Source organism: Lactuca sativa, chromosome 9, assembly GCF_002870075.4.
Source record: "Lactuca sativa cultivar Salinas chromosome 9, Lsat_Salinas_v11, whole genome shotgun sequence".
Classification (NCBI taxonomy): domain Eukaryota; kingdom Viridiplantae; phylum Streptophyta; class Magnoliopsida; order Asterales; family Asteraceae; genus Lactuca; species Lactuca sativa.
Window position 1 is genome coordinate 17,071,219 of NC_056631.2, and position 6,000 is coordinate 17,077,218.

Consider the following 6,000-nt stretch of genomic DNA (forward strand, 5'->3'; position numbering starts at 1 on the left):
TGTCTTGGTATAGTTTTGGTCGAGTTGGGCTTGGGCAAATACATTTTTGTTTAATTATTTTTTGTTGTGAGTACTTAACGGGTTAAATATAATTATTAAAATGTGTATATTAAAAATTAAAATAGAAATTATATTACTATAAAAAAAATCCAGATTGTACCAAATATATAACGAGAAAGATATATAATGAAAAAAAAGATGATGGTGTGGCAACTTCAATTATATTTCAGAAATAAATTATTATAAAACAAGTGTAACTTCGAGTAAAAAAATAAAGTATTACAACTGTTACGTATTTAAACCATTTACACAATCTATAAACATATCGGTTTTTAATTATTATACTCATTCATAAATTTAACTAGTGAAAACTAAAAAGACTTTGATTTATATATGTTAAGGTTATAAATACCTTGGCTAGCTTAGGTGATGAGTCAAAATTACTATTTCTTAACATGAGGAAATATGTTTATTAGTTTCTCCCCTAAATACTTTTTAATTTTTGTTCTTTTTTAATTTTTGAATAATTAATTAATGCGTGAAAAATGTTTAAGAAACATCATTATTCATTAGAAATATATTGCCAGCCTTCGACCAATTTTGTTTTATTTATCTTAGTATTTCACCCATTTAATTTGTTAAATGGGTGAAATATAATTAAATCAACTTATTTGTAAATGAATTTACAAAGTCAATATTAACGTGACATCAAATCCTACAAACATGGAAATCGAAGCATATATTTAGATGCAGATTTTGGTTGGACAGGTCAATAAATATCTATTGTTTTGATTGTTCTACACTAAATCTTCATCAGTACGTTCTCCAAGAAATGTAATATTTGAATAGATGTGTGACGAAAGTCTTTTATTGGATAAATGTCTATATTTTTTCATAAGACCAACTTCCATATGTTCACATGGAAGAACTTATATCTTTTGCACCTTTCGCATTTAACTTAAATTTGGATTAATCCTAATCTAACATAAACCTTAGAGTACAATCTAAGGCTTAGGGTGTGGAAAGACATTTAACTTGGCAAGTTCATGGCAAACATGACATACACCGTCCATATTATCTCTTTAAGGCTTAGAGTGTAACGTCTATTTTTTTGCCTTTTTTTTTTTTTTTTTTCAAAATTTACCAATTTGACACATCCCTTAAAATGACATGGAATGCATGTCTTGTGGTAAAAATGATGTGGTGATAAAGTGATTGTCAAAAAACTGATGCTATACCGTGATGTGATATGCAATACACGACTCTCTCAAACCTAAGGTTGTAGACTAACATAAATTCTTCATAAAGATTAAGCAAAAGATTTATTCAAAGCATAATTGAAATAATTAAAGATAAGATTGAAAAAGCCTACCTAAAAGCCTCATAATCACATGGAGGAACGAAAGAAGGGAAGCATGTGGTGTTTTGATAATACATGCTTAATCTATAAATAACACACTAATTACGATGGGATTAGTTGATGTTTGTCAACCAATAGACAAAACTAGGGTCCACCATGTTCTTCTAATTTTATATTTGTGGAAAAGAGTCATCAAGAATATTTTTGCTGCCTGTTAATTAAGGAACCCCATGAATCAAGCATGCATCTTAATTTAGTTCCTTTTCCTTTTAACACACTCCATGCAATTCTGATTTAAATGTATATACAAGTATTTAACTACAAAATATTTTCAATCCAAAACGCTTTTAACACAAAATACGTATGTACATGAATATTTCCTAGGAAATTCTTCGGAAAATATATTTCTTGGAAAACCCAACAAAATGGATGTGTGGAAGAAGTCTTGGGACTTCTGACAATAGGTATCTCTCGAAAATACATTGAACGTTTTCTAGAAAATCCCTCGCATCAAACTTTCAAAGGTGTTTTCCTATGGCTTTTATTTCCTCAGAAATACCAGTTTCCTAGGAATTTCCGAAGGACACTTGGAATTAGACGACAATTTTTAGTAGTTGTATATCTCAATGTATGTATGTATGTGTCAAATGATTGTATGACCACACGATAACAACCGTAAAAAATAGTTTCGAAAACAACTATATTACTAACACCATTGCCAACATATATGAGTTAGTCATATGAATAGAAAACAACCAATAACAAAAATTTTGGTTGTAATTAATTATGCAAAATAAACATAAGATAAATAATATTCTATACCCTAAAGCCGCTATCTCCAAGTAATGTTTTAAACCTATATATAAATTTGTCACCAGGGCGGAGCTAAGAATATTGGATAAGGAGCTTATAACTTTATATATATATATATATATATATATATATATATATATATATATATATATATATATATATATATATATATATATATATATATATATATATATATATATATATATATATATATATATATATATATATATATATATATATATTAATTTTTTTTACAACAATTCATATTTTTCCATCTACTAAATCTTATTATAGTAAAAATATACTTTGATTTATAAAGTTGGTATGACGATCACGAATCAAAGAATCTAAATTTACCATTTATAAATTTGAATATCATTTTTTTAGATTAAACATTAATTGGCATTTCCATATTATTCTTTTTAGGTTATGAGCATGTATTATGAACATCTATACTAATATTATCATTAACAAGATGCGGTTGTAGGTCATGAACATTTTTTTTGTTTGAAAAAATGATCGATGATTCTTTTCTATCAAGTTTACCTTATGATTATAAGAATTAAAAAGTCAATTTAAATATTATCATAAAATGCAAATTATATTGTTCAACAAAAATATTAACAAGTTTTAAAAACCTTAAATATATATGAACTAAGAAGAATTGGATATTACCTTTTCTTGAAATTGAAGTCGATATATGATAGTGCCGATGACTTCAATTGTAATAGTCTCTTGCCTTCTTTGCCGACGATTTGTAATTGTCATAGGTATGTAATTGTGTTTGTAGGTAAATTGTAGTCGATACATAATTAGGTTACAGAGGGGGGCTGGTGGGCTTATGAGTGGATTTCTTTTGGGCTTAAAACATTTAAATGGGGTTTATTATGTAACACACGGATTCACAGGTATGATATTTTGTTCCTTTATTTTTGAGTGTGAGGGGAGACTCGGCGAGTTGGCGTCTAGACTCGCTGAGTATGGTCGCGGATTTGTACGCGAGTTCACAGCTGGACTCGGTGAGTTCATGAGTGGACTCGACGAGTCCACACTGTTTAATGAAACCTTAATTTCCAGGGTTTGAGACATATTTAAAGGGCCTTATGGCCGTCATTTGCGGCCACCAACCCCCAGAGAGAAACCCTAAAGAGATCTAGAGCGTTTGTGAGGAAGGAGAGGCCAATCTTGAACTTTTGTGGGTGTTTTTGCAAAAAGGAAGTGTTCAAGGAAAGAGGAGGCTGAAGGAGGTGCGATTTTGGTGGTTTTGAGCTCATAGAGGCTGTATTGAGGTATTATTCTCGGACCTTCTTCAGTTTTGGTGTTGATTCTTAATGTTAGGGTTTTCTAACCCTTTTAGAGGTTGATTAAGTGGTGTATTTGGTCCCTTATCGAGTTTGTGTTCTGGCTCTGGACCCAAAGAGTTCCAGAGACCTTAACCCTTGGAGCTTTATGAGTCATTTTCGGAGTCATGAGCTTGGAATGTCATTTTTGGGGCTAAATCACCATTTTGGACCATTTAGATGTTATATGTGTGTCAAGTTCCGAACTTTACGTGATTATCATGCTTGGGGAGGCCAGATCTATGATTGTATGGAACAAATTTGAGCTTAGAAGTCGTTTTGAGTTTGTGCATGGCATGAACTCGCCGAGTCCGAAGAATAGACTCGGCGAGTAGTATGAAGGTTGCCCGTTAATCACTCAGTGAGTGGACTTGCCGAGTTGGGGGAATGACTTGGTGAGTCAGGGAGAGTCAGGGGTCTGAGTTCAAGTTGGAACTCGCCGAGTTGTTCTTGAGACTCGGCGAGTTGAGTCGGGGTGGCCCCGCGATTCATGCCAGGTGGAACTCGTCGAGTCAAGGGGAGTACTCGACGTGCTAAGAGAGGATTTAAGAGAGCCAGTGGGCACGTGTAGACTCGCTGATTCGACCTAGTGCACTCGACGAGTCGGGTCAAAGTTTGACCGTTGACATTGTTGACTTTTAGGGTTGAGTACAGTTGTATTTATGAGAGTATTTCTTTATGTGATTAAGCGGAGGCTAGATCACACTTTTTCCGAGTCAGATATTTACCGAGACATCGAGGTGAGTCTTCTCACTATATGTTACCTAGAGTGGTACTATGCGATGACCAGAGGGTCTTATGTGTTATGTATGAGATTATGTGCTATGTGATATTTGTATTGTAACGCCCGCAAATCTGGGCTAGTCAAATTAGAGGCAATAGGGGTCGAAAACGACTTTTCGACAAAAGATTATTTAGAATAAATAATCTTAACCAAGTTGTAGAGTATTTTACAAGGTTTTCGTACATATAAAGAACGCCGAAAACCGAGTTATAACGAAGAAGTTATGACCCGTTGAAGTTTCGCGACGGAATTGGCACGATACCGGGAAGCGTAAATAGTGAATTTACAATAGAGCGAGATTTAGCCTTAGCGATCTAAACGAAAGTCGTAGAATATGTTAAACTAAGAACATCGATAAAAAGAACGCCCAAATCTGACTTCGTATGAGGAAGTTATGATTTTTCTAAGATTTAGCATAGCAGTGCACAACCCGAAATCTGAATTTTAGATCGGTCGATTTTTAGCCGACGGGATCTAAATGAAAGTTGTAGTACTCATAAATACCAATGCGTGGATATAAAGAACGTCGATAATAGAGCTCGTATGCAAAAGTTATGGACGAAGCTTAGTCCCTACTTTTCGAGCGCGGTGAATTCGATACAGTTTTGTAAATACGAGATAGAATGAGAATTAGCCAACGAAGTCTAAATGAGAGTTGAAGATCTCATTAATAGGAACTCAACGGTAAAAAGACAGACAAAAATGGAGCTCGTATGCAAAAGTTATGGACGAAGCTTAGTCCCTACTTTTCGAGCGCGGCGAATTCGATACAGTTTTGTAAATACGAGATAGAATGAGATTAGCCAACGAGGTCTAAATGAGAGTTGAAGATCTCATTAATAGGAACTCAACGGTAAAAAGACAGACAAAAATGGAGCTCGTATGCAAAAGTTATGGACGAAGCTTAGTCCCTACTTTTCGAGCGCGGCGAATTTGATACAGTTTTGTAAATCCGAGATAGAATGAGAATTAGCCAACGAGGTCTAAATGAAAGTTGAAGATCTCATTAATAGGAACTCAACAGTAAAAAGACAGACAAAAACGGAGCTCGTATGCAAAAGTTACGGACGAAGCTTGGAGACTACTTTACTATACACTTCCTATAAATACAAGGGTGAACTCCTCATATTTTCTTCACACCATAAGCCTTTCTTTCTCTCTATGACTTCTCTCTAACCTCCCTAAACCCCTCCCAAGTCTAGGGAACCTCCCTATCACGAGAAGAAAGCCCCGGAGCGCCCGACGACTCCGAGAAGAAAAGCTTTCGGCTCGGAAACGCTGCTCCAGCGAAGCCCGGTTTTTAATAGAAACCCGCTGTAAGTGAGTTACGCCTATAGTATATTTAATATAGATTTTATTTAATTATAGTAACATTGTTAGGACCTTAAAATAATTATTTAGGCTATTATTATGAGTTATATTGAGTGTTATTTAACGCTTATATAATAGTAATAATAGCTAGACTATTAAATTAGTCTCGTCAAGCGTTAGACTAAACTCTAGTTGTAATGATACTAGGTTTCGTCAAGGGATAATTGTTTTAAGAGTAACGAAGTGCTGTCCGAGTGCCGACTCACCACCTTTCAGGTGAGTGCATAGTTACTTTCATCTTACACATAGATATGAAGTATTTAATATATATTACGTGTTGTGAGTGCATAGTCCCTTTCATCTTACACATAGATATAAAGTATTTTATATAA